The 24915-nt window shown below is 34.2% G+C and overlaps 1 long non-coding RNA gene across 4 annotated transcripts in view; it reads left to right on the top strand.

Moving 5' to 3' along the window:
* Positions 1-22933, top strand: part of LOC141577706 (uncharacterized) — a 185331-nt gene extending 162398 nt beyond the window's left edge. For 3 of the 4 annotated variants that reach the window (XR_012507004.1, XR_012507003.1, XR_012507005.1), the window contains one exon: positions 19143-22933. This is a non-coding gene — a long non-coding RNA (uncharacterized LOC141577706). Of the gene's footprint in view, positions 1-4759; positions 4797-19142 lie in introns of those variants that run through there. The other variant, XR_012507006.1, reaches the window with a different exon arrangement.
* Positions 22934-24915: the final 1982 nt, after the last annotated feature.

Here is a 24915-nt window from a genome sequence, read left to right as displayed (position 1 = left end):
GAAGGGAGACAAGGGGAAATAGCAGGTAAATAAAAACACTTAAGGACAAGTTTAAATAAAGATGCAGTTTTTTCTTTCCTCACTCTCCATAATCTAATCTCCTCGTCGTGACACCCACGTTACAGGAAGACTTCATGGATTAAACTCCCACAGTGTCTTAAGATGGGTCCTTTACACCACTCATCACATTACAAGTATATGTTTATTTCTGTCTCCCTTCACTGTATGGTGAGATTCTTAGGGATAGAAACCTCGTCTTCAACGTCTTTGTAACTTTCAGCATCTAGAGCCATGTCTGATACCTAATAAATGTTCACTGACTGAATACATGGCACATGATATTTTGGAAATCTCTCTTGGCTATATTAGCTCTGTGACATTGAGCAAATTTTTACCTCAGAGTCTCATTCTTATTCCTAAAAATGAAGAAAATAATACACTATTTTACATGGATTTAGATAAATCTTGCACATAAAAACCTATAAAAACCTCAGCTCCCCTCCCTTTTCCTTCTTTTTATTCCCCAGGAATCTTAACAAAACCAATCTGGGTAGAGATTATTCCTCTAAAACAAATTATTTCATTAAAAAACAATTTAGAATATTTATGAACATTAGTATTTTAAGGGAATAGATGCTTCTAAGAGAATTAGGCTTTATTATTAAACAGCTATAATGGCCTTATATTTTTTAATACTTAGTTTTTTCTCAAAACTTGTAGTTTTCTTTTTAGATTTTATCCAAATTTTATGTTCAACTCTATATGCATTGTTAAGTAGGTGTTAAGTGACTTACCTTGACTTCTCATAATGATAATATGTGAAAAGATCTTATGATTTATGTATTTGGGAATTTTAAGACAATTATTACTTAGAACACTATATGACCACTCCATAAAAATATACATCATCATAAAATAACTGCATATGGAGTATTTAATCCTGAACTTCTAACGATGAAAAGTGAAAGTAGTTACAATAATCATTATTTTCAATTTTATGTAGTTAAGTGGTTTTACACGAAAAATTAGCCTTCCAAATGACATAGTTATAATGCGTTAATGGTAGCATAACGTGTTACTACATTATGCAACATAATTTCATGGATATTATGTATGGCATTTTAGAAACTCATGTACTTATAGTTATTAGAGGATACTCAATTTTTTCAGACCACATTCTTCTTAACCCTATTACTTAATGTAATCCTTGAGTGGTTTCTCTGCCTTGATGAGGTCTTTGTATGGATTGTATAACCTGTTTTCTAACAGTTTAACTTACAGCTCCCCAATTTCTTCATTATCAACTTTTTGTCTTATTCTATTTCTGATGGAATATTTAGAATATTGTCTTAAACAGATCTTTAAGTCAAGAAGTAGTACTGATTCAATGTACATAATTTATAAAAAGTGCTTTGGTTTTGAAAATTGACTATGTAGTAAATCTAAAAAAATTTAGATGGAATTGGATATTTCTATCCTCATTAACACCAAAAATAGTGCTTTATTCCTCATAATTCATTTAATTCTTTAATAGCAAATTATTTATCAAAAGCTCAACATTCAGTTACCACTTCCTGAGCTACCTGCTTTTTGAGAAACCATGCACATAGTGGTTAAAAACCTTGCCTTAAAACAGAACTGAATTGAAATCCCAGATTTGACAGTTAATTCTTGTGTGGATTAAGGCAAATTAATTGCTCCTAAACTCAATTTCTTCACATGTAAAAGAAATTTAGTAATCATCCCTCCAAACATTTTTTTTTTCTTAAGGATATATTGAAATAGAATAGCTAAAATCCCTGGTATATGGTAGTTCAGTACATGATAACAGATATTGTTATTCCAATTGATTCAGTGTGTCAGGTTGTAGTATTACAAAAGTAAATGACGAGTTCACAGTTTTATGGACCTAGGAGCTGAAACAATTAAATGATCAGGGAAGATTAAAGTCTTTGCCCTCAAGAAAAACCATATAGTGTCTGTCGAATAAATTAAAAAACTGCTTACAAAGATTTTTACTGCATTACCTTAAGTGGAACGCAGTGTGTTAATTTTTGTAATCAATATATAAGCAAAGTACTATAGATATTTGGGAGAAGAGAACTGAATGATTATGGTTGAGGAGGATGAGAAAAAGGTTTAGAGATTGGCATTTGGAGGATAAGTGGAAATCAAACATTTGAAGAAGGCTGGGGAAGTTTTCAAAGCAGAGAAAACTATGGACAAGGTCCTGAAAGCATTAAATTAATGAATGTTTGCAAGGTCAAGATTTCGACTATTCTATGAATGAGAGGTGTAGAGTTCAGGAAATAAAACAGTGGTGGAGAGTTATGCTGTGTTACATTGATCAATGAGACAGTATATGTGAATTTGTTTTCTGCATAAAATGGGGAGATACTCAATTATCAGAATAATACCCCAAATTTAAAAGATATATTTCTGTATTTGCATGTGTACATGGAATGTTTGTCTGAGAGAACTATGGTAGCATTTTAGGTTCTATTCACAATAGCCCAGAACCTGCCCTCTAGCCTCTTACGGTCTATTCAGACATTGATTGCAATAGATAAGTGAAGGACATATAGAAAGTGGTCTGACAATGATCAGCATGTTTGGGATGGTAAGTTAGAAGGAAGGTGATTCTTATGAGTGTTTGGATGGGGTAAGGAAGTACTTACAGTCTGAGAAGACCCACCAAAGGTGAGTGGGCAAGTGCCAAGCAAAGGATTTATTTCCCAAAACAGAAGTGATGGTGGCATTGCTCCCAGCTGCAGTTGCCTCTGTTAGCTAGTAACAAGCATGCCGTTTTTACCCCAGGTTTGTTCTCTTCACTCTTCTTCAGGCCAGTCTTTAAGTTTCACTTTACTTCTTTCCTCTTCTGCTTTTCCTTGGAAATAGGACAAGAAATGTCTCTGGTAAGAAGTCTGAAGTGGAGGGAGTGTCAACTAATAATATAATCAATGTAGGGTGTTGAGTCAGTATGGCCTTGGAATCAGAGTCCCCAAAACAGCTTCAGACTGGGCATGGTACTCAGCTGTTCTAAGGCTGAGTTGCCTCATCTCTGTAGTAAGGGTATTAATAACACCCCCTCTACAGTGTTACTCTGGGAATTAAACTCAGTAATGCATAGAAAGAACCTAGCACAGTTCTTAGCATATAATATGTGCTCAGTACAATTTAACCTTTATTGTTATTTTAGTGGTAAAGGCACTAGATTAATGCTTTTGGAAGAGCTAGTTTCTTCTGTCTTTGCTGGTTATGGACTGAATAAACTAGAGAAAGTCATTTAATACCTTTGACCCTTAGATCTAAGTCCATTAACATCTCACCCAGGTACTGAGAAAAATAGAACAGTGTGTAGGATATTGCCATTTGAACCATAGAAAGCTTTACAAAAGCAAGACATTATTTTCATCAATGTGTTGTTAATAGTAATAAAACCTAATAACCAAACTTATTTTGGGGTCACAGATTAAAGACTAGTTGTTATAGAGCTGGTTACCCTGGGGCAGCAGATGTCAGTACATGTTACTGGTTTAGTCAACTGAGATTTTAGAGTTTGTTATTACTCATAAACTAGCCTACCCTAATTTATACTCTGATTTTAGAACATGGTTGCCAAGCAAAACAGATTGTTAGTGTGGTTCTGCGGTATCTGCATCAGGTAGACACAAGTATTTATTTAACCAGAGAGGTGGATCTTAAAATATAGGGATAATTCATCAGGTTTTTTCACAGTCTAGTCTCCATAAAAATCAAATATTTATCTTTGCTTTTTTTCTAGTCTACTCAACCATCATAGCTGCCTTTTCAGTAAACTTATATTGGTATAAAAACATTTTAGATAGTGGGAATTTAAAATTGTCAGTGAAAATATATAAGTTAATATTCTTTTTATACCACTCTCTCATAAGCTAATTGCTTCAAATTCTTCTGTTAAAGAGGATTCCTTGACCTGCAATGTTGAGAAAAGATCAGAATAAATCTATGTTGATTCTATCACTTTGTGAGGCTCTGCTTCCATTGACAATTTCTATTTGAGCAGTTCTTTACCCACTAAAATGTTTTTAAATTCTTTAAACAAAATTATTTCAAAGAATGATGTTAAATCATTAACTATTATGTGAAAGTATTTTGTGAAACTATATAAAAAATGATTTGTCATGATTTGAAGTTTTTACAACTTTTTTGTTATTGTTGAAATATAGTTGTGTTAATTTATGGTGAACAGCATAGTGATTCAGTCATATGTGTGTGTGTGTATATATATATGTTCTTCTTCATATTCTTTTACATTATAGGTTATTAAATAATACTGAGTATACTTCCTTGTACTATACCACAGGACCCTGTTGTTTATCTGTTTTATCTATAGTAGTTTGTATCTGTTAATCCCAAACTCCTAATTTAGCATCCCGCTTTCCCCTTTGGAAACCATATGTTTGTTTTCTATGTCTGTAAGTCTGTTTTGTAAATAACTTCATTTGTCCCTTTTTTTTTTTTTTTTTGGATTCCACATGTAAGTGATATCATATGTTATTTGTCTTTCTCTGACTTACTTCACTTAGTATGATAATGTCTAGGCCCATCCATGTTGCTGCAAATTACATTATTTCATTCTTTTTCATGGCTGAGTAGTATTCTGTTGCATACATGTATCACTTATTCTTTTTCCAGTCATCTGTCAATGGATATTTAGGTTGCTTCCATTTGTGGCTATTATAAATCGTGCTGCTGTGTACATTGAATTTTTTTTCAGATATATGCCCAAGAGTGGGATTTCTGGATCACATGGTAAGTCTGTTTTTAATTTTAAAAATTTTTTTAAGGAATCTCCATACAGTTTTCTAGAGTGGCTATACCAGATGTTCCTGCCACCAGCATAGGAGAGTTCCCTTTTCTCCACACCCTCTACAGCATTTATTGTTTGTGGACTTCTGAATGATGGCCATTCTGACTGGTGTGAGGTGATACCTCATTGTAGTTTTGATTTGCATTCCTCTGATAATTAGTGATATTGAGCATCTTTTCACATATCTATCGGCTATCTGTATGTCTTCATTGGAGAAATTCTGTTTAGGTTGTCTGCCCCTTTTTTTGGATTGGGTTCTTTGTTTTTTTGTTACTGAGTTGTATGAGCTGTTTATATATTCTGGCAGTTAAGCCCTTGTCAGCCCCATCATTTGCAAAGATTCCATCCCCTATGTTGTATTTCCATTTAGTTTATGGTTTCCTCTGCTGTGCAAAAGCTTATGAGTTTAATTAGGTCCATTTGTTTACTTTTGCTCTTATTTCCATTGCCTGGGTAGACTGCTCTAGGGGAACATTGCTAAGATTTATGTCAGAGAATGTTTTGCCTGTGTTTTTTTCTAGGAGATTAATATTGTATTTTGTCTTACATTTAAGTCTTTAAGCCATTTTGAACTTATTTTTTGTGTATGGTGTGAGGGAGTGTTCTAACTTTATTGATTTATATGTGGCTGTCCAGCTTCCACAACACTACTTACCTAAGAGACTGTCTTTTTCTCCATTGTATGTTCTTGACTTCTGTGTCGAAGATTAATTGTGTAAGTTTATTTCTGGGCTCTCTATTCTGTTCCATTGATCTATGTGTCTGTTCTTGTGCCAGTACCACACGTTTTGATTAGTTTAGCTTTGTAGTATTGTCTTAAGTCTGGGAGGGTTATGCCTCCAGCTTCATTCTTTTTTTTTTTTTTTTTTACAGTATTGCTTTGGCAATTCTGGGTCTTTTTTTGATTCTGTATAAATTTTAGGATTATTTGTTCTAGTTCTGTGAAAAATGTCCTGGATAATTTAATAGGACTGGTATTAAATCTGTAGATTTCTTTGGGTACTTTGCCCATTTTAATTCTTCCAATCCAAGAGCCTGGGATCTCTTGCCATTTCTTTAAATCTTCTTTATATTCCTTCATCAATGTTTTGTAGTTATCAGTGTGTAAGTCTTTTATCTCCTAAGTCAGGTTTATTTGTAAGCATTTTTTTAAAGGTTAACTATTACTTTTTAATCTGACAGTGTTTCCCCTGTAACTTAACATAAGCCTAAATAAATCAACATTTCTCTTGGAGAAAGAGCAACCCTTGAGATCTTCTGGGGGCTGTCTGGAAAATCTCAAAGTTAGTTTGAGGTCAGAAAGACTTGATTCAGAATTTGATTTTGGGAAGTTTGTCAGAAATGTCAAAAGGTTTAAAACACTTGATCATATAGAATCACAGGTCACTGTAAAAGAATATTTAATTATCTAGTCAGTCATAGTAACAAAGGATTTCAGAGGTAAATACAGAAGTTTACATAGTTGTAAAAAACAACAACAACAACAAAAAAACCCCAAAACCTTAGCTTTTTCAATATTGAAAAGACTTAGTTTTCCTAAATAACTAAATATCTGATTAAGATGACATGAAGCATGGAAATATTTTCCAAGGCACAGAATCTTTGTTTCCTAGGAAGATTACATTAAAGGTAAAGAAAGACCTTTTATAATATTTTAAGAGCAGACAAATAGTCTGAGAAATTTTGTGATTTTAAAAAAGAGAAAATTAAAAATCTAATTTTGCATCAGTACATTATTGAGATCATCTAAAAAATCCTTATAAATAAATCTATTCAATTTAGCCAGCTTTGACCTCACAACATAAAATTTCTTTCCCTTTTGCAGCTTTCTATATCCCTTTAGATGTTGTCTTATTCTTTTTCCTTAACAAAACACATCCTATATTCCTTGCATACTCTTCATAAAAAATACATCCCATTTTGTCTCCTACTTTGTATATACAAAATTGTTTTCCTTCACTCTTGTTTCTGTTAGTTCTAACTATTATTAACCTTTATTTTCCAGTGAAAATTAAGAAGTAGGCACTTTGTCATTAGCATCTGTAGTAGGTTAGTAAGTTTATAAATAGTGATAAAATTTATAACTTTTAGAGACATGTTTTTTATAGCACTATTTGTTGTAGTAAAAGACATTTATTAACAGATCCAAATATCTTTTGTCTCTTTATAAAAATTAAAAAGCCAAAAGTAGATAAATTTAAACTTATGTTTATCAGTCAATGCCTCAATACATTATTTGGAAAAAATCTAAATATGCTATGTATATCCATTATTTAGCTTAACTTAATATAAACTTTTATCTTACTTAAACATTTAAATTACTTGTTTTTAACATTTATACTTAGCTATTTGATGTCTAAACTCCATCATATTTTTCTTCTTGTAACAGATAGCATGAGCTTATTTGACTAGTAAACACAGGTAGAAAAAGTTGTGTTTGCATTACATTTAATATTTTTTGTTTGTTTTTCATTTTTCTGTTTTATTAGGTGGAATTGTTACGATTTGCACATATATAATATATTGCACGTACGTACATATACACAATATACTGCACATATTTTTAAAATTTACATGTGTGTACTGTTCATTGTTTCTAAGAACGTTTAAAGCTTTAGCTTTTTAAACTTACTCTTTCAAAAAACCAGCCTTGATTTTATAGATTTTTTTTTCTTATTTTTTTAAATGTCTAATTTATTTGCTTCCTGATCTTTATTATTTCTTTCCTTCTGCTGACTTTAGGTTTTGTTTGTTCTTCTTTTTCTAATTCTTTTAGGTGGTAGGTTAGGTTGTTTATTTGCGATTTTGTTTTGTTTTTTAAGGAAGGCCTATACTGCTATGAACTTCCCTCTTAGGACTGCTTTTACTCCATTGCATAGATTTTGTCTGGTTATGTTTTCATTGTCATTTGTCTCAAGGTATTTTTAAATTTCCTCTTTGATTTCATCATTGACTCTTTTTTTTTTTTTTTTAATAGCATGTTGTTTAGTCTCCATGGAATAATTCCCCCCGACCCATTTCTGTTTCTGTGGTTGCTTTCTAGTTTCACGCCACTGTGGTCAGAAAAAGTATATGAAATAATTCTTATCCTCTTAAATTTGTTGATACTTGTTTTGTGTTTGAGTCTGTGGTCTATCCTAGAGAATGTTCCATGTGTACTTGAAAAGAATGTATATTCTGTGTATTTTTTGGATGTAATGTCCTGAAAGTATCTATTAAGTCTAACTGTTCTATTGTCTCATTTAGGATCTCTGTTGCCTTATTGATTGTCTTGGGCAATCTAAAGATTTAATGTGATCCTTATCATGTTACCCAGGACATTTTTTTACAGAACTGGAAAAAACGATCCTAAGATTTATATGGAATCACAAAAGACCCAGAACTGACAAAGCATTATTGAAGAAAAAGAAGGAAGCTCGAGGAATAACCCTCCCAGACTTCAGACAATATTACAGAGCTACAATAATCAAAACTGCAATGGTACTGGCATAAAAACAGACATATGGATCAACTGAACAGAATGGCGAGCCTAGACATAAACCCACAGACTTACTGTCAATTAATCTTCAACATAGGAGGCAAGAATATACAACGGAGAAAACAGTCTCTTTGGCAAGTGGTGTTAGGAAGACTGGATAGCAGCATGTAAATCAATGAAGTTAGAACACTCTCTCATATCATATACAAAGATAAACTCAAAATGGCTTAAAGACTTAAATACAAGACAAGACACAATAAATCTCCTAAAAGAAAACATAGGCAAAACATTCTCTGACATAAATCTTAGCAACATTCTCCTAGAGCAGTCTACCCAGGCAATGGAAATAAGAGCAAAAATAAACAAATGAGACCCAATTAAACTCAAGCTTTTGCACAGCAAAGGAAACTGTAAGCAAAACAAAATGACAACCTATGGAATGGGAGAAAATATTTGCAAATGATGCTACTGACAAAGGCTTAATTTCCAGAATATATAAACAGCTTATACATCTTAATGACAAAAAAACAAACAACCCAATCCAAAAATGGGCAGAAGACCTAAATAAGCATTTCTCCAATGAAGACATATGAATGGTCAATAGACATATGAAAAAGTGCTCAATATCACTAATTATCAGAAATGCAATTCAAAACTACCATGAGGTATCACCTCCCACCAGTCAGAATGGCCCTCATTCAAAAGTCCTAAAATGATAAATGCTGGAGAAGGTGTGGAGAAAAGGGAACCTTCCTGCACTGCTGGTGGGAATGTAGTCTGGTGCAAGAATTATGGAAAACAGTAAGGAGTTTCCTTAAAAAAATTAAAAATAGACTTACCATATGATCCAGCAATCCCACTCCTGGGTATATATCCATAGGGAACTCTAATTTGAAAAGATACATGTACTCCAATGTTCATAGCAGCATTATTTACAATAGCAAAGACATGGGAGCAACCTAAGTGTCCATCAACAAATGAATGGGTAAAGAAGTTGTGGTGTGTGTATGTGTGTGGGTGTTACACACACACACTCACACAATGGAATACTACTCAGCCATACAAAAATAATAAAATGTCATTTGCTGCAACCTGGATGGACCTGGAGATTGTCATTTAAGTGAAGTAAGCCAGAAAGAGAAAGAAAAATACTATATGATATCACTTACATGTAGAATCTTAAAAAAAAAACACACACACAAATGAACTTATCTACCAAATAGAAATAGACTCAAAGACATAGAAAACAAACTTCTGGTTACAGGGAGCGGAAAATGGTGGGAAGGGACAAACTGGGAGTTCGAGACTAACTACTGTATACAAAAAAGATAAACAACAAGTTTATACTATATAACAGAGAACTATATTCCATATCCTGTAGTAATCTATAGCGGAAAAGAATATGAAAATGAATATGTGTGTATGTATGACTGAAACATGCTGTATGCCAGAAATTGACACAACATTGTAAAGTGATTATACTTCAATAATAAAAGAAAATGTTTTAAAAATATAAACAGATGATTCTAAATCACCTGTCACCTTCTGCCAAAAATACACTACGCTTTTTGAAACATGAAAAATGGACTAATAAAAATGTATTCATCAAATCAATTAGTTGATGCTCTCCCTTTCTTTTCTTCACCCAGAGGTTTAGATCATCTACCCCACACAAGAGGCAATCATAACAAAAGCTTCTATAGATGACCTGTTTATTGATCACCTAATAGCCATTCTCAACTCCTTTCTCCCGGTCTGTGCTTCACTACAGAGACTGAGAAGTCTAGCTACTTTCTTTCCCAACCTCCCCTGTAGATGGGAATAGTTTTATGATCAGTTCTGGCCAATAAGCTATTAAAGGACATCTGCTGTAAGCCTTCACAAATGAGTTTTCTTACCTGATACAAGAAGAGACACTCTTATAAAGTTCTCGTGCATGTCATTCTGCTTCCCACCTTTGGAAGTGTTTGTGTGATGACATCATGGTTAGAGTTGTAGCAGCTATCTGTGATCAACAAGTAATAAGTCAAAAACGATGAGTGTATTAAAGCAGAAGGATAAAAAGATTTGGGGTTCTTGATGATAGCACTGAGCTCATTATGTAACCGAGGGATAGCTTGAGTCCAGATTGCTCATCCAGCCAATAGTAAATGTCAAATACTGGCTAAGTAATTCAGTGTGTCTCAAACTTGCTGCTAGAGTGTAGTCACCATCAACATCATCTGGGAGGATGTAAAATGTAGACTCTTGGGACTTGCCTCAGACCTACTGAATCAGAACTTTAACAAGGTATCCAAGTGACTTGTATGTACTTAACGTTAAAGTTTAAGAAACCCAATTAAAGCCCTTGTAAGGTAGCCATGGTGTTATTGCAATTGCAAGTTATTTTAACTAACAGATCTGCTAAATTGCCAAGGTCCTATTGTACTATCTGTTGTTTAGTATATAGTACCCTAACCTTTAACACTTATTTCTCCACATTAGAATCACATAAATACTATACTTCTGTTTCTCAGTTTTTCACAGTTAAGAATTCATATAATTTTAGCTTTTCTTTCTGCTCTATTGTCTTTTGTTTTTACCTTCTTACCAGAAGAAAAAAGTTTTCACTCTATCCTTCCTCTTTCTTTAATTTCATTTATGAAGGGCCCATTATCAAATACTTGTGTGTCTCTCTATATAAAATAAACATGTACTATAAAATATATATTTATATAAAACATATTAAATATACAACATATGTATATGTATGTATATATATAAAATCTACAGCTATATGCTAGTACTTCCATTGAAAAATTAAATAAGACATGGGTCTTGTAATCAAGATACTACTGTATGTTATTAAACAACTCATCTCTTTTATTGAGGAAACTGAAATATAAATTTTAATAAAAGGAAGAGAAATAAATGAAACTAGGACAATACTATGTCACAGTTAAGATAGAAAAAATAAATCCAGCCTCAAAGTCCTTAAATGCATTCCATGTAAGATTTTCACAAAAGACCTCATTTGCTTGTCAATTATTTAAATTAAAAAACTTGCCGTTTTACTCAAGAATCAAGATTAAAGATATATAGTACTAACAACAACATTTAGTTTTTATTCAGTGATATCTAAAAGATGTGGTATCTTTAAGAAGAATTTATTTTTATCCCTGAAAGTTTACACTATTTTAAATTCATAAAAGCTAATGATTTTGTGGGCTGGCCTGGAGCCTTCATCACAACCCATACATTCCAACTGACACATAGACAAATTCTGGGAGTTCAGTCTATTTCTTTGGTAGCAAAACCTACTGTATTGCCTGGAAGTTTGATATTTGACAATACAGTACCATTTCATTCAAATTTATGGGAACTTATTCCTTGTTCTTCAGAATAAAAAAAAATGTTATCACTTATGGAAGGTCTATTTTGTTCTAAGCCCTATTCAAGACACTTTTCATGCATTCTCTAATTTATTCTTCACAATATCACTATGATAGAAACTAGTGTCAGAGATGAAGATATAACTATACCAAGAACAGATGCAAACCAAGATAACAAATGATATGTAACAAAAGATTTGTTCATTTCCATTATGAACATGGGTTTCAAGAAGCAAAGGTATGTTTTTAAAATTTTTTGTAAGGTATGTAATTTTTTTTTTTCTGTGTACATTCACCAAAATTTTCTTTTTAGTTCTCAAGGAAAACTTTAATTGAAACTGATGGTCCCATGAGACTTCTGACAAAATAACTTTCTAATTTGTGCTATGTGGTGTTTTATGTGGTTCCTTGAGACAGAGTTGGGAACTGGGGACAGCTACTCCAAAAAGCTTCAGAATGAGGCCCGCCATTGCTGGTGCCCTTTCTACCTGCTGTTCTGGACACCAGATGCTTATCTCTGCTGTTGTGACAGTTGGGAAGGCACTGTTTCTAGATTCTTTACATCATCCTGCTGGGCCTGTTCCTGAACTTTTGACAGTAACTGCTGCTTAACGACAGCAAGGCTGTTGGTGAAGTAGCTGTTGCTCATGTTAAGTGATCTATGAATCTATGATCAAACACTGTAGTCTGGAGAAAGTGGGTGTAGAGTTAAACGTGGCCCAACCATTTAATAAGATGAATTGTGAAAATGTTGTAAGGAAGACCCAAGTACAAACAAGGCTTAACACCGTGGTCATCAGAATATAAAGTCTTCCTTTTACAACATGGGGATGACCTGGCTGGTGTTTTCAAATTCAGCAGTGAGTTGCATTTTTGATTGGGTCTCAGAAGTCAGAGGGACTTCCCAAGAGTCCATTTTCCTAGAAGCCAAATGCTAGTTATTTGCCTCTCCTCTGCCTGCCATAAGTTCTCTATGATTTATATTGGGCAAGGCAGAGATTGTTGTCCACTTTATAAAAAGGTTAGTTATTAAGGTTTTATGTTTTACGAATTTTTTTTAAAGATTTCAAAAAGGCCACAAAGAGCTGTATGATTATGGAAAATTTAAATATCAGAGGAGAAAACCATCCATTAGTTTAGTAAACTAGAAAATCAATCATAGGTTTTTACACGGAAGAGATTTAGATGACCTCAAGACTATACCTCTGCTTCAATTAAACCTGGACTTTTTAGAGCCAGATAAAGACTAAGATAAACAGAAATACGTTCGTGCTTTGTAAAACTCTGAGCCTTGGTGCCCAAATTGGGTTCTGCAGATTAGGCCTCTGTGCACCCAGCAGAGTGAATTCCTAATAGACAGTGAATATGGACAGCGAACAGCAATGTGACCCTCAATGTTGAACAGCCTGCAAGTTGCCTTGAGGAATATTAGACCGGATCTACTCTAGCAAATGGCAGTTAACTTGCAAGGGAAATTTATTGGCTTGAAGAAGTTACCTAAGTCTGAAAATCAGTTTTGTTTTGTGTTGTTTGGATAGAGAAGTGCTGAAGGCTAGATTTTAGAGAGTGTCAATGAGAGAAAATGAGGGGCCAGAAAATAAGTTCCTCCTCACCGATTCCACAGCCAGTTGCTGGACAAGCAAGACCATTTCCATGAAATTTAAATGAGGCATTTAAATTGACTCACTGTATAAATTACTCTACGTAGATATTCTCCTATCTGACATACATGCTGATTTTAGATGGGTCTTGCTGCTACACGAAGTGTAGTTTATGTAAAATGGGTAAGGACTGAAAAAAAATTTAGGTTCTTTGGCCCAACGAGCAGGTTAAACTAGAATAAGAGGAGAGAATACTTCTCCCAAAGCTTATGTTATTTGCAAAATTAGATGCAAAAAACTCTTACCTTAATGAAAAATTACGTTTGAGATCTTTATTATAGAGATATAAGGAATTTACAAGTTACAGTAGGATCTTTCCTTAATAGAAAAAACTGGGTTTCAGGAGCTTATACTGACTGCTTCATTTGAGGTAAAAGAAAAGAATCATCAGCAACTAAGGATAAAATGCAACCTAAGAAATTGGAGATTAAATTTCATGACTCCCCTGAGCCCCACAGGTTTCGTCTGCTGAGAAGTAGAACATTGTCCACAATACAAGGTGGTGAATAGTGAAGGGAGTCAGCTCACCCAATCTGTCATATCTCTCCTTTGGCTTCCTGCCTTCCCCAAATACATGGAGACTGATTTTTCTCTTCCCCTCATGCCTCACCTTTGTCTTAGAGTCAGTACAATAGCTCTGCATCTGAAACTTCAACTTAACTAGAAATGTTTGCCCTGAGGTCAACATTAAACAAATGGGATGAGTTCTTCAGAATAAACACTTGGTCCTTATATCATGTTTCATCATTAACATGAGAACACTGATTTACAGAAGTATTACTAATTAATCTATGCTTATTGTTTTTAAAAATATGAATCTTTCCTTATTGAAAAACAGAAAACAAATCAAATAGTTATACTGATTCTTTGAAGAATCTAGAGTATTCTCATATTTTTGAATCTCCAAAATATTAGAATACACATTCCTCACAATACACATTTTTTGTCTTTAGGTACTTTAAATTTGTACTTGGAAAAGTATTAGAAATTAACATAGTAATCTTAATGAATTACATTATATTCTCCAATTGAATAATATCCTGATAGAACAGTAAGGAACTAGGGAATTTTAAGGATATAAACAGTAAGATGATTACAAGTCAGATTGTTTGATAATGTTTGATAAAGTCTGGAACTCAAGATGTCTTTAAATGGCTTAAGAGGCCATATAGATTCCAGGAATTCCAAGTGTTACCTGATAGGGATTTTGGAAAGGCACAATTCAGCACCAATGTCGAAGTCCTAAACCCCACTACTTCAGAATGTGACTATATTTGGAGATAGGGTCTTAAAAAAGTAGTTAATTAAAAATGAAGTTATTGGAATGGGCCTTAATTCAATATAACTGGTGTCCTTTGGAAAAGAGGATATTTAAACACAGATATATACAGAGGAAAGACCATGCGAAACCCCAGGGAGAAGACAGCCATCTACAAGCAAAGGATAAAGGCCTCAAAAGAAACCAACCCTGCCAGTATCTTGATCTCAAACTTCTAGCCTCTGTAACTGTGAGAAAATAAATTTCTATTGTTTAAGCTATCCATCTTTCGGTTCTTTGTTATGGCAGCCTTAGCACACTAAAAATGTACCCCAGGAACTGCAAAGAGATAATGTCTTCCCCAAATTGCTTCGCATACTCTTCACCAAAACAGTAAACTCTGGGAGACAATCTGGCTAGTTAACTCCTTCAGTAATTCACTAACTCATACTGTCAACAAATAAGCACTAAATAAATATATTTTATCCACTGGTCACTTGATAAATTCTAGAGATATAAGGATATCTTCTCAAGTAATTCACAGCTAATGGGAGATATAGACACATAGAAATAATTGCAGTCAATGTGGGAGATATCATAGTAAATGTATTCATTACTTTATGCATTCATTCATTTTCCAAATCCTTGTTGAGATCTTACTATGTCCCAGCACTGAGCTAGAGGAAAATTGACTCTCATGGTGAGGTATTTCAATAAAGCACTCCCTATTAATGTGCTCATTTGCTAATGAGGAAGGAAGGTTTTATGCAATGTATTTTATTGGCTACCATCTGGATATCACACTAGTACCTCACACTGAAACCTCCATCACAGTGCTTATCCTCTTCCCCAGCTGAGTCTGCTTCCCTCACTGGTTCTTTCACCATGTTCCATGGCTCATGCTTCCAGTCACTCAGGTCAAAACCTGAGATTAACCTCAAGTTGTCCTTTTACTCCTTCCCTATATCTGTGAATCATCAAGTCTGGGGACTCTCCTCAAATCTCTCTAAACACTCTCTCTTCATGCTTGATTCTTTATTCCAGGCCTTCGTCATCTCCTGCTTAGATTAGTTTAGACTATAATTATTATGGTACCATCATCTATACTAGGACTTCTCCATCCTGTGGCCTCTCATTCTAATCAATCTTCCATGTTGACTTGAGAATTATATTTCTAAAGCGGAAATTTGGGTATGTAACTTCCTTGCACAATATTTCACAACTGCTAATGATATGTAAAAGGAACTCCTTAACACAACATAGTATGTCCTCTCTGCTTCTCCAGCCATACTTTCCATCACTTTCCAGAACACATATTATACTCTTGTCATAAGAAAATAAACTTTCGAGGTTTTAAATACAGACTGTAAGCCTGAATAGAAATGGGAGGGAGGGTAGGGAGTTTTGTTTTTTTTTTTTTTTCCCTCCAGTAATTGTCACTCTAGGGAAAGGATAACCATCTTAAATTCTAGTATTTGGGTGTCCTTTCAATATTTATGATTCAATATTCATTAAATCACGTGTTTTGTTTAGGTCCTACTTATAATTATTATCATTGTAAATTCTCCCTGAAATATGCATATAAGACTTTGACAATAGTGTAAATCAATTCAGCATGTTTTCCTCAATTGCATTGGATTTTCTTGGAGAAATCTGACTATGTAGTGTCATATAATGGGCCCATTAAAAATATTTAGTCAAACAACAAATCTCCATATTGTTTTCTCACAGGAAAAATAATTTCCAGTGAAGAACATTTTAAAGGAAAATTAAAACATTTGAACCTTTAACTCAATGAAGATAATAGCAAGCACACTGTATTATATTTTTCATGAATAGTAAAATATGTGGTATGTCTTATGACCTCCAAAGTTTATATGCCATATATGACCCTAGAAGGAGAATCAAGGAGTTACAGGATATAGCTAATAATGTAAATAGTTGTTTCCCCCTTACATTAATTAATTTGCTAAAAGATGATTTCATGAACCATTTCTTCAGAATAATAAATATTCAGAAATAATGATATTTTAAATCAGCTAAAGAAAAATTCTCTGTTATTGAACAGAAAAAACTGACAGTTTGATTCTATACATTGCATTCTTTTTTTTTCCCCATCAAAAATCAAATTACTGATATTTCCAGCTTCCCCTTTTGGCACTGCTAGAAATCAATAAATATTAAGAAATTATTTTCGAAAGACTAACCATTTCAAGACATCCAGCCATGAATATTGTCTTCAGAAGTTCCAGCCTTCTGGAGCCAGCCACTGAATTCATGAGTGTCCTGAGAGGAAACAGTCCAATGACAGCAAGGATGCCTGAGGATAAAGGCCCTGAATACTGTGCTAAGAAGCACTAATCAACAGAGAGAGAAAAAGAACCCAGCTTGATTTTAACGAAATCTTTTTAAAGTGTAGGAGACATTAGGAATGTGGAAAACATCAGTGACTTGGGAAACAGGTTGGAGGAAGAGACCCCAAGTCTATTCAGATATTTTGGTACCAGAGGATAATTAGATAGTCTTCTTGGAAATGAGTTAATGGATGACCCTTGTTCTGGACTGATATATTCCTGTCCAAACCCTAAATTATTGCCCAAACTGCATCTGTTAAAACCCTCCTGCCTACATCAGTTGGGATTGGAGATTACAGTCTCTTTATTGTCATTTCCAGGGCTTCAAAAAAAAGCTTTTCTTGCTATACAGGTTTTGCGGCTAAATGGAAGTTCCCAGCCTCTGGGGCTGCTAATATAACAGCTTTCATACGTGTGAGAGTTCAAGGAAAATAATCCTTTTTAAAAAGTATACATTAAGTTATTTCTTACTAAATCATGAGAAAGGCCTTTCTACCAATTACAACGTATTAAAAAGTTACCAATTATTAGGGGCTTTACTGACAAGGTCATTTATAAGAAAATCATTCAATCTACTCAGAAAGCCACTGCTGAGAAATAACTAAAAACAATTCTTCAGCTAAATTCTCAGGAAATTAATGTTTCTGTTATCTATATTTATATTTAGAGAAGGAGCGGTGAGAATGTTTCATCCTTGAACTGAGAAACTACCTCTGAGCTCTTTGCAGAGAAAAAGAAGAAAGTTTGATTGCCATGGCAGGCTTGAACAGTTTCGATGTGCAGAGTTATTGATTTCTTTCCTGTATTTATTCTATTCTTGTGTTAGGAAACGTTAAGTATCTGGAGAGGGATAGCAAAGTGGACATTTTTAAGGTTTGACATGATTGAAAGTCTTCATATTTGTCAAGGTGTTTACCAGCTATGTGGAATTGTTTTGTTTTCACATTTTTGTTCTCAGTAGATGTCATATCCTTGAAATGTGGCAGATTCATGTCTCAAGTATCAGTTTCTCAGTTTAACACCAGACACAGTCAGTTGTGGACTAGGAAGCAGCAGTATGTTCATATACCCACAGGTTTCTGCTCCCCTTTTTACTAATAAGCAGTTGGTCCATGCAAGGAAATCTCTGTATTGTACTGTTCAGCACATGGGTCAAACACTGTTCTTAGCACTGTATTCTAACCAGCCATGGTCATTCTTTAGTCATGTCTCAAAAGCTACCACAGTTCCCAAGTTAGTTTCTCTGGCAACTGTAGAGACAGTTGAATTACAATTCGGAATTGACCAGTCACTAGCCCTAGGGATTTTTCTTCATTCGCCAAGCTTCCATGTGGCCCGTGGAGTGTGGAAAGCGGTTGCCCCTCCCAGTTTCCTGAATCCTTTGAGACAGAGCCAGTGAACCACAACCCTCTGTGTTCTGATCACTGGAAGGATTTTTTTTCCCCTTACAATTCATTCAGAACTGCTTTGACTTTCTTAAAAGACTGTTAGCCCAGGGGACAATGCTGCCTGTTTTGGATTGTTTTATGTTCTTCATACCTGTTGAGCTCAAATTATGCTAAAGCTGCCAACTCACTTTATAAAGAGTCATCTGGAAAACAATTTGATAATGTCACCTTTCTGCTTTCTTTACAAACTTCACTCCAACGACCGAACATAATGAGAATAATAACTTGTTAGGCTCCTAAAATGTTTCTTAAATATGCCTCAAGTGGAAGCCATTTCAGATAAGCTGTCATGAGTTAAAGATATTATGAAAGACTATGTCTTAAATAAGTTTGTAGAAAACTCCTTCTCAGCCCTTGAAAGAATATTTTGTATATTTCTTCCTAGGTTTGCGCATAAGAAGGCTTGGCTTCTGAAAAGATGCTAGTTAATTTAGGCACTGAAAGTCTGTCAAATTTGTCTCAAATATAGAATAATTTTAAGTAAGCCTGATACTGAGAAGCATTATGTATTTTGGAAAATATCCAAGTACATTCCTCCATTGGTTGATGTATAAACGAATTACCAAATTTAGATAACTAGGGTATAGTTGCATTTGGAATTATAATTACTGAGAGTTGCATTAACATTTATTTGTTTCATTTTCCATGAATATTGATTTGATCTAGTTTGGTGACGATGACAGACTGATAGGAATCTTTAACTTTTTAAATTCACATCAGGGGCCGTACAGCACGCGGACTAAGTTTGAGGCGGAGACTGTGTGGAACTGCCAGGCTTCCGAAAAAGAGCTGTAAGCACCAACACCACAGAGGTACCTCTAGCACCGCTAGGAGAGAAGCACTTCCTCTGCTCACCACCGTCAGTCACATTAACGGTCACCAGCACCCTGAGAGGAAATGTTACCACCGATAGTACGAAATGAGCCAGGCAAGTAACTCAATTAACATGATTCTAGTGCCACGAACACTGTTTCAAGACATTTTCTTGCTCACGCAGTGACTTTCCTGTCTCGCTGATTCTGGGCACTCGAGTTCCCTAAGAATATATATGACCAAGTACTCCTCCTTTTGCTTTTATGGCCTACCGTAGCACAGATTGCTGCAGATGTGAATGTTCTTATTGGCATACATGGAAGAATGACCTTACTTTATAGTGCTATTATAAAAGCACAGTTTAAACCAGCCTTTCAATTTTTGTGTGACAGAAGAAGGGGCTAATCTTATGGGTCTTGACCTTTCTGGAGCATTCAAACTATTGATGACATAGCACAAGGCTCTTTGCATTCCCTGCTTGTCATTTTCTTGGCTTTAGATGGCTTCCAACCCATTTCAGTGCATGCGCCTTATTGACGTCCTGCGTGGGAGGGTAATGCATCTTCTCAGCCTCAACATCTCTGGTCTACTCTTCTGTAAGGATTAAGGAAACAAATGATCTTTCTGAGTCCCAGAGCTGGCTTTCTACGTCTCCAATTCACAGCAGTAAAAGTACTACTAGAGGTATAAAACCTCCTGCCTTATTAATAAGAATACCTAATCAATGCATTATTTCAAACAACTGGTTGATCATCCAATTTCATGGCTCACATTTGTTTACTAAACTGGATCTTCCTCAGAGACACCTTTAATTTCTTTTCCAGCGAATGTCTTATATTAGTTTTACGTTTTTTTTTACTGAAGTTTCAATTAGGAGTCCATCTACTGTGCTTATTCTTCCCTTAGGCATTTATCAATACTCTATACAAATTTAAGCAGGAACATTTTCTAAGTCCTCATAAGGATATACAAATGAAAAATATAAAATTATTAAGGATGCACTAAATGCAGCACAAAAGAAGATGTAAACAATGCTCAAAGGGTGCACCCTAAGCCATCTGCTAGTTTCATGGTTTTCCTTGAAGATTCCTTCCTTTCCCTGGAGATTCCAAGGGCCCTGCTACTCCCACATTCCCTCAGAGCGGTTCCTTATGCAGGTGACATCACCACTTTTACCACATACAATTGGTCCCAGAGTGTGTGCTGGACACAAAGGCACCCACATAGAGTCTGGTCAGCAGAGTGTATGTCGTCCTGGCGAGAGCACTTTTACCAACTGGGTTGCCTTAAAATGGATGAGACTGACAGACCCAATCAGATTTTCATCTCTTTTGTGAAGTCTGAATGGGACATTCAAAGAAAGGCTGAAGACAATAGTGGGGTAAAGTTGCTGAGAGATACACAGAAAAGAAGCAGTAAGCAGAAACTATGGGGATGTAGGACTCTGGGTTAAGAAAAAGCCTCAATAGAGAGGAGAATAATGGGGGTCAGCGTGCAAGTGACAGCAGGAGCTGTAGATGCAGAGAGAATGACTGAGTTGGCATCATGTGCAACATTTAAGCACGGAGGAGAGGGTGACTTGTGTTGAGGGGACAGCTTGGTTCCCTAGAGCTGTTTTCACCCTAAATGATCATCTAGCTCTCCGTGGAATCTGGCTGTAGTTGTGGGTATATTCTGAAAGTTGTTTCCATCACCGTGAACCAATTTAGGCATCTGTTTTGCTCTTCCATATTTCCCCATTTATCTTCTCAATAAACCGTGTCCAGAGTATATGGCTGTTCTTAGGAGACAGGAAACACTAGCACAATATATATAGTTATTTTAGGTGGAGGTGGAGTGTAGATGATCTCTAGCTTAGATTACTTGTAATCATATTGTTGAGAAAAGTTATAGATTTGTGGTAGCAGAAAAACTGTCAGGATAGGTATTTCCCAACTGTTTTCTGAGTGACACATATTGAGGCAATTCTCAAAAGGAGGGTTTAGAATGAGAATAATGTGCTAAGTTTGGGAAAGATTTAGGATGGCCATTAGCTTATTAAAAGCCCTGGAAAGTCTTGCAATTAAGAACAAATATTACTTCTGTTTAACTTAGCAAAAGAGAACATCTTTTCATTCCATCAGCCCGACAGATATCTCACCAAATATTTTTTTCTGTAGTATGCAATTTTAAAACTTCAATTTATATAAATGATCTTAATAACCATATTACATCTTATAAAAGATAGCTGTCCTTGAGATTGTACTTAGCTGTGAATTATTCTAGACTTTGGAATTTTTATTGCTTCCAATGTCATGCAAGAGGTCTTAGAAATAATATTAAAGGTATATTGGTTATTAAAAGTTCTGTAAATACCAGTGTGAAAAATTTCCTTCTGTCTCTTCCAACCCACCCTCTGGTTGTCTGTAGTGGAAGACTTCCTGTATGGATTGTCAGTGCAGTTTAGTGGTTTTGTATATAAACTTTCTAACCTGAGGAAATTGGAAGAGCAGTAAGAATAAGACGCCAATATAGTTGTCTTAACCTCTTGGAAACAATGTGATAAAGACTGAAGGGACCAACAGCTATTGGATAAACACACGTCTCATATCCCTTGTATGGCTGTAACTGGATTTAAATACTGCTTGCCACAGGATATTAATATTGAGTATTCGGAGATGAACAGTTTGACATAAAGAAGTAAAATATTCTAATTTTATACTTCAGTAAGGAGGATGATAATTAACACTATTTTAATTGGAGTTCAACTAGGAAAAAAAGAGGAAAGGATTTTAATTATAAAAGCAAGTTTAATCTAAAGATTTTTAGTAATGTGAAAGTAGAAAATCAGTTGTAAAATTTTGTGATACCTCCTTAATAACTGAAAATAGGATGGTCAGCAGAATACAGTTAGTTACAGGCAATCTTTACATAATCCAGTAGATTTTAACCCTGATAATATTTATGTTTAGAGTTGCGTGGGGGAAGGCAGAAATATTTCTGATCACTGAAGTATTAAAGTGCATTTTGAAAATTTGAAACAGCATAAAAAAAGAAATTGCCACCCACTCATAATTACAGTGTTTAGCAATATTGGCTCTTTTCTATTTGGCAGGTATTTTCTTCTGGTCTTTTTTATGAATAGATCCTTTTACAGAATTGAGATATTGATACATAATTTCTCCACTTTGACTGTGCTATTATCAATTTTCCATATTTTCCATACTAAATAAACATTATATTATTTGGTATTTCCATACCAAATAAAGATTATCAAAAACTCTTTCCAATCCTCATTTTTAAGAGTTACATAATATTCCATTGCAATTTATTTAATTTATTTCATTGGTTAATTCAGGTTGATTTCTATCTGAATAATTAAAAACATCAGTTTTACCAATAATACTGTGAGGTGTGTATATCTTTTTTCCTTTCAAAAATTTTTACTTTGGTATAGATTCCATAAATGAGATTAATGGGTCACATGTTTCAACATTTAAAAAACTTGCAACACATATTTCAGTTTGTTATAAATCTTGTAAAAATCTACATTCTATTCTGTAAAATATTAGAACCTTTACATTTACTCATTTGTGAATTTCTTGTTCACATCCTTTCTCCACTCACCTATTGGCTTTGCATTTTCTTGATTTTTCTAAGAAGTGTTTTCAAATAACCCTTTATTTTGCATATTAAATAAAAATACTAGTACATATTTATCCAGTTTGTTTACTTTTGTTATTTTAATAAATGCAAGATTGACAATTATGTTCTAAAAACTATTGATATTTCTGCTATGATTTTTTCTTTTTCTTATAAGCTTAGTATGTCTAATTGTCTTAGGACTTATGGAAATGAGGGATGAATCCTCTCTCTGGGCTATTGTACTTGTGAGAGAGAATTTTTTTAAAAATTTATAGAATGACTAATAAATAGGTCTTATTGTTTATTTCCTAGCAATTTTTTGGAGGTTGGGGAGGAGGTTTTTTGAACTTACGGATCTGTGGTAATGTCTCATGAAAATTCTGAACTTTTTAGGGAAATCAAAGTTTGCTCTAGCCTTTCACAGAATCAAAGAATAACCTGCACTACTTCTAAACAAAGAGGCTTTGAACATTAGATTTTATAGAAGTTGTTTTTTTCCCCCTCAGTGCAGTCTAGTACTTAGAAAAGTTGCATCTAGATCTTGGTCAGACTTACTTATGAAAAGTGGATGATAGTCACAGACTGTTTATTTCATCTGATCTATAATGCCATCTCTTGTAATAATCAACTCCTTTTCAGAATCTGTTTCTAGACTATTTTATTCCATCTTATTAATCTGGTATTTGTTCTAATATTATCATCACATTGTTTTAATTGTGTAATTTTATAGTAAAGTTTAAAATCTTGTATGGCAAATGCCCTACCATTAGTCTTCCTTTTTCCTATTATCCTAACTATTAATACTTATTTAATCTTTCCAATGAAATAGAAAATCATCCCTTTGGGATTTTTATTGGATTTTTATTAAATATATACATTAATTTTAGAAGAAAATTATAACATTATCCTTTAATAGATATCATAACTCACAAAAGCCAAAATTTATGTTTCTCTGGAGTATACTATATAGTGGACTGAAGTTTGTTGTAATGGAAAGAACAGTGGGTTAGGCATTAGGAGATCTCGTTCCTAGGTCTGACTCTCGATTTTTTACCTATGTGAACCTGGGAAAATTAATTCACTGCTCTATGGCTCAGTTTCTTTATTTGAATAATGAAGAGGTTGTACTAGATAAGACATTAAAATGATCAATGAATTCTATTCCAAATTGTGAATGCAATGAACACCTGATGTTATTATTAAAAATAATTATTTTGTGCCCACTGGCTACTTAGCAACACTATCTTACTTCAACAACCACTCTTCCTCCATTTTAACACTCTTTTTCTAGGTGAAGATAGATTCCACAGAAATGGATGGAAATTATTATGCATTAGAAAATTATGCTTGCCATATAAATAGATCACCTAATCTCAAGTGGAAAGGCACTGTGCACTATACATAGAAAACGAGAATCCTGGCTTTGATTCATTGTGTTTTTAATAACATAACCTCACTTTTCCTACGATCTCTTACACAGAATTCCAGTATGCAGAAATTAACATGATGGGAAGGGAGTCATAAATAAACAAAAAAAACAAATTTGCAAAATAAACATAACAACTAAGATGCTACAAAATGTATTTAAAGTGAATGACCTAGTTAAAATTAAGTCCAAAATTTAAAGCACATTTATAATTTTAAAGATATCAACCTAAAATAAAAAAGTAATCCTTTATAAATACTAAAGCAAGATGTGCAAGCCACTGTAACAAAAGAAACCAGATTCTTGGTTTCTCAATCAGTTAAAAGTTTGCTGCTCTCCATATCATCATTCAATGTGGATTTGTTCCTTGCTGTAATTGAGAAACTCAGGGTTTCCTCCTATGGATCCAACATCTCCTAATTTTTCTCTGCACTTAATAGTATGGATAAGAAAAAGATGCAGAAGACATTTTCACTCTTCACACCTAAACCTGGGGATGATATACCACTTTTCCTTTCTTTCTTCAGCCTAGTTGTATGGTTCTACGTGACTGCAAGGGAATTTGGACAGTAGAGTCCAGTGATGTGCCAGGAAGGAGAGAACACATTCAGTGGTGAGAACTGGCAACCT

Source organism: Camelus bactrianus, chromosome 5 (genome assembly GCF_048773025.1).
Source record: "Camelus bactrianus isolate YW-2024 breed Bactrian camel chromosome 5, ASM4877302v1, whole genome shotgun sequence".
NCBI lineage: Eukaryota > Metazoa > Chordata > Mammalia > Artiodactyla > Camelidae > Camelus > Camelus bactrianus.
The sequence above is the reverse complement of the archived record's forward strand: the minus strand, read 5'-3'. Positions and strand labels throughout refer to the sequence as shown.